Source organism: Lolium rigidum, chromosome 6 (genome assembly GCF_022539505.1).
Source record: "Lolium rigidum isolate FL_2022 chromosome 6, APGP_CSIRO_Lrig_0.1, whole genome shotgun sequence".
NCBI lineage: Eukaryota > Viridiplantae > Streptophyta > Magnoliopsida > Poales > Poaceae > Lolium > Lolium rigidum.
The window spans coordinates 81,627,860-81,637,820 of NC_061513.1; positions in this window are offsets into that span (position 1 = coordinate 81,627,860).

The following is a 9,961-nucleotide window of genomic DNA, read 5'->3' on the forward strand; positions in this document are numbered from 1 at the left end:
TTACGAGGACCTCACTGGCGAGCTCAAGAAGAAGTATGACGAGGCCAAGGTCCTCCTCGAAGCCGACCTCATCGGCTCTTTCCACAGGACCCGCTCCCATGGCATCAGATGGAAGGGGTTCTCACCCGAATGCGCGCTTGATGGAGTGGACCTATCCACCCCGTCAGAAGAACGCACCAGGTCGCTGCGTCAGGAGATCAACTTCATGGTGGCTCATTCACTGCACCGCCACTCTGAGAGCCTGGTGAACACATTGGAGCACGTCGCTCTTCGTGTGATCCAGGAAATCATGAGCCATCAGTACTCTCCGTCAGGACCAGCTCTCGGGACGCATCAAGGAGAGCTGCCACTCCAGTCCCGTCCGCCGCTGCCATATGCATTGGCAGCACCAGCTGAAGTGCCGGCTACACCGGCATTCGTCGTCTACAAGATCGGTGGTGACCCTAGTGACTACCGAGTTCTTGGCGGAGGCGCCTAAGGAGATCCCTCAAGGATACGCGTGCACGTATGTGCCGGATTGTGGCAACCGGCCACTCTCGAACCAGGCCACAACATCGGGGACTCCGGCGAAAACAGGAGGAGCGTCAGAAACAGAGCTCGAGAAGCAGACGTGGCTAGCCAAATACGCCACCCCGACAAAACTCCCGAGCCCAGCTCCTGCAGTTGGCTCAGAGCCAGAAAAACAAGCATGGCTGGTTAAGTACGCCACTCCAACGAGCCTTCAGGGTTCAGCACCTGCAGCCATCACCGCGGATCAAATTTGTACGATCCTGAAAGATCAATTCGGCATGATGCCGAAAAGAAAGGCGATCGGCTATACCAAGCCGTACCCCAACGAGTACGAATTGATCCCGCTACCACCCAAATATCGGCTCCCGGACTTCACAAAGTTCGGCGGATCGGATGGTTCCAGCTCCATCGAGCATGTGAGCCGATATTTGGCGCAGCTGGGAATGATCTCAGCATCGGACGAGCTGCGCGTGAGGTACTTCTCACGGTCCCTCACGGGATCGGCTTTCGGTTGGTACACGTCGCTGCCACCGAACTCGGTCCGGACTTGGAAGCAGCTGGAAGAACGGTTCCATGAGCAATATCACTCGGAGGCTTCCGAGGCTGGCATTGCCGATCTTGCACAAGTGCGACGAAGCGCGGGGAAACAGTGTCAGAATACATCCAGCGCTTCAGGACCGTTAGGAACCGATGCTATTCGGTTCACGTAAGCGAAAAAGAAGCAGTCGAGTTGGCGGTGGTGGGTCTATCATCATCAATCAAGGACGTGGCCTCCCAAGCGGACTACCCGTCACTAGCGCACATGGTACAGAAGCTGTCAGCGTATGAACAGCGTCACCCAGATGTCTACCAGGACAAGTTCAAGCATGTGGTTACCATGGTCGACGCAGGCGAAGATGAAGTCGCTACGGGAGAACAAGAGGTCGCGGTGGCTGAGTGGACTCGAGCTGCAGGCCCAGTAACCTGCAAATGGGTGAAACCACCCGGACCTCCAAGAGGATTCGACTTCGACGTGACGAAAACCGAGCAGATTTTCGATCTCTTACTCGCGGAGAAGCATATAAAGATTCCCGAAGGCCACAAAGTTCCCACGGTGCAAGAGCTGAACGGAAAGCCATACTGCAAGTGGCATAACACGTTCACCCACACCACTAACGACTGCAGGGTGTGGCGTCAGCAGATCCAGATGGCAATAGAAAATGGGCGGCTAATTTTTAACCAGTATGCCATGAAGGTCGACACACACCCCTTCCCCGCCGTCAACATGGTGGAGTTCGCCCACCTCGGAGGGTGCCAGCCTGATATCTCAGCCAAAATCAGCATGGTAGAGCTTGGACACCGCTCCGAGAAGGACGGGGATGAGGACAGGCTGCTCTCGGAGTAAGGACACGAGAGGGGCCGCTCCATGCGATCGGCTCCGTCAAGATGGCAAGCGCTACGTCACGAGAGGGGAAGTTAAGAACATAAGATATCAACGACCCCTCTCTGATCATCTCCTCAATAAGTACGTGAGTCGGTATGACCAACGCCGGCGACACGGCGACGATGATGAAAGAGGTCGTCTGGCCGGATACGACAGAAGGCACCGTCGGCATGATCACGATGAGGAGCGACAGGAGCGCCACGCAAGGGAGCAAGACGACACGGGCAGACATTGGGACTGTCCCTTCTTTAGACACTGCTGGGATTCAGGAATGAGCCGATTACCAACAATCGGCAACTGCCCAGAATGCAACCAGAAAAAGAAGGAGGCAGCCAACGTGTCTGTGTTCGAGCGCCTAGGGCCTCTCCCACCACAAAACAGACGAGCTGAGATCCCTCAGTCGGAAGATCTCGAGGATTCGGAAGACGAGGGGGAAGACGAAGAAGATAGGTACCACCGTCCAAGGTGGTGCCCTGATGGTCTCAGCCATTCACAAAAGCGCGGGGTTCAGCGATTACGCGGTCTGGAGGAAGCCGAAAGGTTATACTTGCATACGCTGAGGAAGGCACGACCTGATTTGGCCGCAAAGGTCCAGAGGACCCTGGATGAAGAGGGGCTGCCGCAAAGGAAAGAGTGGCGCCCCAAGCAAAGGAAAGCCGATGACGAAACATCGGCTGGCACGAACATGGTACTCGTTCGTCCGGCGGAGTGTAGACCTCCACGATCACACGTTGCACCCAAAGTGGACATCGGCAAGCGCTCCAACGTGATAAAATCGGAGATTGGGCTGGTTTTATCCACCGGCATGGACGAGTAGCAAGACTATGTCAATAAGCAAAGGTGGCGAGGCTGATCCTTGCGATCGGCCCTTAAAAAATTTATGAAGGGGCATTACAAGACCCCTACTGAGCAAGCAACGTGGAGGCCGATTCCAGCATTCGGCCAAAATTATCCTCACCATCCATTCTGCCTGGGATCAACTTTTGGCCCAACAGGGGTTACCTAGAAAGCCGATACCATCAATTCTTGACAGAATCGGCTCGGGGGGCACCTAGATGGGTGAAACATGAGGGTATAAGGTGACACTATCATATATGGGGGCCGACACACAAATCGGCCTAGAAAATTCAAAAATTTTTGAGCACAGCCGATGCAGGGCCATCGACTTAAGAGGAAAGGAGCCGATCTGACCAGCAGGGCGCTAAGAGCGGACTGGAGAAACTCGGGGGGCAGCTCGCCTTGAAAGCTCTCTGCTTTGGGAAGCCGATTTATGTGCAAATCGGCTGGTTCTTCATGATCAAGCCCAGGCTAATTCAGCTAATTTACACGTCCTCGTTTCTGTTTTTGCCTTGGCCAAGACTCGGGGGGCAGCAAGCCTGGCGGATATTTTGTTTTGCTCTGTTCAAAAGAACCGATTGGGATGCTATCGGCTGATTCTTCATTACGACCTTCTTCACAAGTGATGAGTATTGAAGAGGTTTATTGGGTTTGGTTGGGAAAGTTTAAAGGTTTTCCTGAAGATCCTGCATTTTCTGCCAGATTTAGAAAATCATCAGTTGAAGGAGGGGAGCGCGAGTTTCAAGGGGTCGATGCGTTGCTATCGGCTCATTATGCGTTGGCAAAGGAGACGAATCGGCAAGGTCAGTGGAAGAGTGAATCGGCGAATCAAATTGGGGGAAAAGTTCTTCATTAATAAGAGAGATTTCTTACATAGTAGAGCTGATTGCCCTCAAAAGGGGATACATTGCCCCGCCTACTTCTACGGATCCTATGCTAAGGGCCCTATCTACGGGCCGTTGCCGCCCTCGTCGTCGCCGTCGTCGCCTCTGTCGGCGCTGCTCCCGGCTGGCTCGTCGTCGCTGCTCCAGCGGCCGCCAGCAGGACCTTCATTGTCCTCATCCTCCTCGTCGTCGTCGTCGTCGCTGTCGAAGTCGCTCAGATTTCCCGGCCAGGGGCAATGGCGCTTGGCCGGCGGCTCGTTGGGGGAGCTGTCGTCGTCGTCGTCCTCCTCTTCCTCCTCCTTCACCTCCTCGGAGGTGGCCCCATCCCAGGGGAAGTGATCATCCTCGCTGTCTTCCACCGCTTCCTTATCGGCAAGGAAGCGGAGATCGCTCTCCCCGTCGGTCAGGGACCTGTCGTCCTCTGACCAGATGGAGAAATCATGGCTGGGCTCATTCCCGGCCTCGATGGCGCGGCGAGTGTTGGCCGCGTGGGCCTCCGCTGGGTTCCACTCCGGCGTCGGCTCGTGGGAAGAAGAGGACTCGGTGGAAAAGCCCGATGAGGCGGAGGGAGAAGAGGACATGGTGGCGCAGGAGGGTTTTTTGGGTGCTAATGCGAAGGAGATGCAGAGGAGAACTGTTTGGGGCGGTTAAATAAAGAGGACATGGTAGAAGTTCAATGCCACAGCAGTTTCCGAGGAGGTGGTGCCAAAACTGTCAAATCGTGCAGAGAAGTTGAGAAGGCAAGTTATCATGATGAAGGACTCTGCGACGGTTACTGCTCTGCCACGACATGACCCTACGAGAGAAAAGCATAATGATTTTGGAAATGTCATTTCCAAAACCAGGGGGGCATGTGTTATCACCAGAATTTGACCAAGTCAGAGGTGGGCCGCGATCAAGATGGACGTGAAGATTATACATGGAAGAAATACGTGAATCGGCCTTTTATACCAAGTTGGGCTAAAACCGCCCGTGTATCTGTAACATATTAGAGTACGTCTTAGTTTAGAAATCAGAGTTTATCTCGTGCACGGTTAGTGCACGCCCACATTAGAAAGTCCCCTGGACTATAAATATGTACCTAGGGTTTATGGAATAAACAACAACCAACGTTCAACACAAACCAATCTCGGCGCATCGCCAAACTCCTTCGTCTCGAGGGTTCCTCCGGTAAGCACCATGCTGCCTAGATCGCATCTCGCGATCTAGGCAGCACGAGCCTGCCTAGTTGTTCATGCGTTGCTCGTGCTTGAAGCCTTTTGATGGCGAGCAACGTAGTTATCATAGATGTGTTAGGGTTAGCATTGTTCCTAGTATCATATGCTTTCGTAGTGCAACCCTTGCGCATCTAGCCGTCCTTGTACCTCATCATGGGTGCAGGGACGGCACCCGCTTGATCATCGTTTAGTAGATCTGATCCGTTACGATCGCTCCTTGATTCGTCAAGGATTAGTTTAATATCTGCAATAGTTAGGCCTTACAAAGGGTTGGAGGATCCAGCGGCATGCAGGGTGTAGTTTGCTGCCCCTAGACAGGATGTTCCGAGGATCAACCTAGTGTTGGTTTTTAGGCCTTGTCTAGGGCTGGCTTACGATTACCGTGCGTGAGCGCGAGGCCCAATCGTGAGTAGGATGATCCGATTATGCGGTGAAAACCCCAGATCGTCGTGGATCTCATACGCTTTACCTTGATCAAGCAAGACCACCATATATTCGGCCCCCTTGGACGAATCATGGGTGGATCGGCTCCATGAGCCGATTCACAGGACAACCTGAGAGCCGATCGAGGCTCTTATTTAACGTGTACGTGTGTGCCCTGCGAGGAAACTAAGCGAGGCATCATCCACACCTTCCCGACCAGGTATAGGTCGGGTGGCACGCCCTTGCGATTTGCATCGGCGCGCGACCAGGAGGCTTTGCGGGCCGTCGCTCTGAGGGACTGGGGCCAGCCGCAGCCCTAGTTGTTCCCGGCTCTACGGTGTTGACCAGTCACTGCCCGCCGGTGGGTTTCTGACGTCAACAGATCCGAAAGCGCCTACGTACGGGTCTTATTGAGCGCGGATGAACAGCGGCGCATAAGCCGAAGAGAGCGGCGGTTGCTCTTCCAAGGAGTTCGCGCTCCATTTCGGCGGTTGGCGCGTCGGTCGATGCGGTTGCCAATGCGACGGTTCCGCTTCCCGGCAACTGCACCGTCACTACGTAGGCGGCGGTTGAGCGTCCGAGCCGCTGACGCGTCGGGCCCGCGCCTCCTCGCCTCTCATTTCGTTGTGTCCGGCGTGCCCGGAGCATCCCCTGTGACGGCCTCGGGGCGCCGGACACCGTATTGGGCCGCGTCGGACAAAAATGGCCTTTGGGGCGCGTGGCTGGTGACAAAGGATTAACTTGTCAATGCCTACAGATTGTAGACTAGGGTTTTGCTAGAAGTAGAGGGCAAGTAGATCTCGAAGGTTCAGGCGAAAAGTACTCGACGACTATGAAAACTAGGGTTATGTTGACAGTAGATTCGATCCTTTCTTTGTCCTTCGGCTCCCCCTTATATAGGAGGTGGAGCCGAGGGTTTCGTAATACACAAGTTACAGAGTTCGGGAGGGATTCGTATCCAACCCGTAAGATTACAAATCTCTATCTTTCCTAATACAAATTATCTTTCCTAATCACTAAATGTGCTTCCGAGTCTTCTTATTCTTCGAGTTACGGGCCTTCGATAAACCCCGGGTACCATCTTTGGCGGGCCCATTGGGGATGCCTATGTCGGTAGCCCCGAGATTTTTCTTGAATCGAAGAATCAGGGAAAATCTCCAACTTTACTCATCACATAATATTTTGATATGCAAACACTATTTTGTACAGGGATAACGGTAGTTGGGGCTAGTTCATCTGACGGATCAGGTACTAGTTAACTGCTCTAGTGGCAATCCGCAAAAACCTACTTCAAGATCACGTCCCTGGACATGATCTCGGGATACTGGTGTAAACTTCGACAGGTGCCGCTTAAGGTCTTACCATTCTGTCGAGTCCCAGTCATATTTTATCGGGTACCTAACGCGTCCGTTAGGATTTTTCTTCGTATCTGTTGATATGGAAAATAGTACCAATCCGCCGTCAGAGACGGTGCCACGCCGCTCAGAACGGATCTGAGGTCTTACCTTCGCAAAGTTTTGCGGCATTCAGAGATTTATTCGCGACTTTTAGCGCTCTGAGAATATATTGTCGAGTGCTTTTCGGCTGTTGGAATAGCACATTTTATCGAGTCATATTTGATGACTTATTTTGTCTTCCCGATGGGAGTATATGTAGAGTTATCTGTGTAACTCGAAATATGCTCACTTCTAAAAATTCATCGGGCACGCGTACAACGTTCCAGATGGGAGTAGCCCCCGAGGCTACAGCCAAGAACTTGTGCTTGGGTGTAGGCTCCACAGATTAGTATCCTTTGCCGCTATATTTATAATCCTTCTCGATATTTTTATATCTATCGGGTGCGCGACCAGCGCTCCCGATGGGAGTAGCCCCCGAGGCTATGAACAAATGCTTGTATTTGATCATAGCCTCTCGCCATTTCTATCTTGTCATACTCGAAATTTTTCTATTTTTCCAAAGTAGCCCCCGGGCCTTTGGGCAAGAACTTATGTTTGATCAAAGGCTCCCGAAATAATCTTGCGTTGTCGATATACTTTCCCTAGCTTCATAGTCGAGCTTTTCTTTTACCTTGATGACGTAGTTGCTGATGATAGCCACGATTCCTGTGTTGGAAATACGCGAAAACCGCTATGTGTCACTGTCATGTGGGTCCCTTTTTCATATCCAGTTGACACGTCGTGCAAGTGGGGGACACACGTCCTCCGCTTTTCCTGGCACTATTACTGTATCTCCTGCCTTTTCACTTCTCGGTAAAAATACACTTTTACCCCTTGTCCACGTGGTTGCCATCTGCATCCTTACTTTTGCCAATCCAACGGTTGCGACGATCCGGCACACTGCTATATAAAGCCATCGTCTTCCTCCTTGAGCACTTTCGCTCACGCCGCACCTCTGCTTCTCCGCTGCAACTGCCCCCTTGCTCCCATTAGCTCTAGCGCTCGAGCACTTTTCTCTCTTCTCTGCTAGCTCCGTTGATGCCGCCGCGCGCTCGTTTGACTAGACACAGCACACCAGAATCGAAGATGACATCAACAGATCTGGGAAGTGCCGAGTGGGAGAGATCCAAGATCTCAGGCCAAGACATCAACATGCTGAAGAAGATGGGATTCAGCAAGAAAGAGAACGCGCTCCAGTTTCCCAAGGAGGAGAGCTACCCAAAGCCTCCAATCAACTACCGGGTCAGTTTCGTTGACCACCTCATCCGAGGACTTTCTCCCCCAATCCACGAATTTCTGCGTGGTCTCCTTTTTGTCTATGGGCTTCAGTTGCATCATCTGACGCCCAACTCTCTCCTCCACATTTCGATTTTTATCACACTCTGTGAGTGCTTTCTCGGGGTCCAACCCAATTGGGCCCTGTGGAAACGCATCTTTTGCATTCGCCGCAATAGCCACCACAACGTCGCCTACAATATTGGCGGCGTTGTTATATGTGTTCGGTCGGAAGTCGACTATTTTGATGTCAAATTTCCCGACTCCGTCCAAGGCTGGCGGAAAAAGTGGCTGTACGTCCATGAAGAAAGTTCCAACCCGGCGGAAGAGAACATCGCCCCTTTTGACGGAGAAGCTAAAATCTTTCGTCGCCGTTCTTGGGATGCTGAAGCTACTGAAGCGGAGAAATTGGCGACAGAGGCGCTGACGACTCGCATTCACGAGCTACAGAACACCCGCGGGAAAGAACTTTCGGGTATTGAGATTACTGCCTATTTCCTTAGGACTAGAGTGCAGCCTCTCCAGGCTCGCAAAAACCCCCTCTGGAAATACGCTGGTGAAGAAGATGCTGACAGGCTCTCAAAAGATCTTCCCTTGAAAGACTTTGAGAAACTTATCCGCAAAATCTCATCGCTGAACAAGAAAGATTTAATTCCTACTTCTTGCCGTGTCGCGCCATATAGTAGCGCCAACCCCCTCCCCGAGGTAATTTCTTTTTTGTAGCTGTATTTGTTTCCTCGGGCTTTGTTATTTTGTCGATTACTATTTTGTTAATGCCTTTTTCTCGACATTTTTTCTTTTCTCAGGGCCACCTCGTTCTTTCTTCTCTTCCTCCTCTTCCTGAAGGTGGAGAAGTGGAGGAGCGTGCCGTTGTCGACGATGACAACCAAAGCACCACTCGCCCTGCTACTGAAATCGCGGGTTCTCACAAATCCGCGGCTTCTGCTGAGTCAGAGGCCACTGCCTCAACACACTCTCTTCCTCATGCTTCAAAGAGGAAGAGAGACGACGTAAAAGATTCCGGCACTTCCAAAGCCGAAGAAGCTGAGCCTTCACATAAAAAGGCAGCTTTTAACCCATACACTGATGCCCTTGTCAGCTCGTGAGTTACTCCTTACTCTTTACTATTCCTGTTTTGATGTTTCTTGTCTCTTGCTTCTTATACTGCCGCCATTTTATTGTAGTGATGAGGAGGAAGAACAAGCTGTTGATGCTACTGCACGAACGAGTACATCGCGTACTTTGATTGTGTCGGAGGCTCAACATGATGGAGATGAATCTTCTCCTCCCCAACAAGACATCGTGCAACCATCGCTAGTGGAGAGCCCCCGAGCCTCTCCATTAAAAGGAGCGAGAATTGAGCCATCGAGAGATTCTATCCATTTCCCTGGTGGATCTTCAACACCTTCATTGGATGATGTAAACCTTAAATCTTTCAATACTTCAATCATACTGAATGTTTGCCGAATATATATTGGTTATATTGACTTCGTTTTCCTCCTTGATCGTTTCTTCAGCCATTGATGAAGGAATTTATTCGCCTTGGTACCCAATTTGTCGGGTATCGTGACTACACCAAGAAGCTCGAAGGTATTATTGTCCTGTTCTTTTGCTGCATGTGTACCATGATTTCATCATAGTATTTATCTGCCGCAATTTTTCCAGGAGATCTTGCGGAAAGCAACAAACATGCGAACGCTCTTGCTGTTAAGTTGAAGCAGAGCGAAGAAAATCGCCAAAAAGCCGAAAAGGATGCTGCCACCATTGAAGATCTTCGAAAGAGGCTTCATAACGCTGAAACGTCATTGAGTGATAACATAACTCAGCAATCAGCTCGAGAGGCAGAGATTCTTTCCCGCTTGGAATCGCAATGTCGGCGTTTTGTTAGTAAGTTCTCGAATCTTTGCTTTTCCTCGGATTATCTTGCATTTCACCTGTAGTCTTTATTTTTTATAC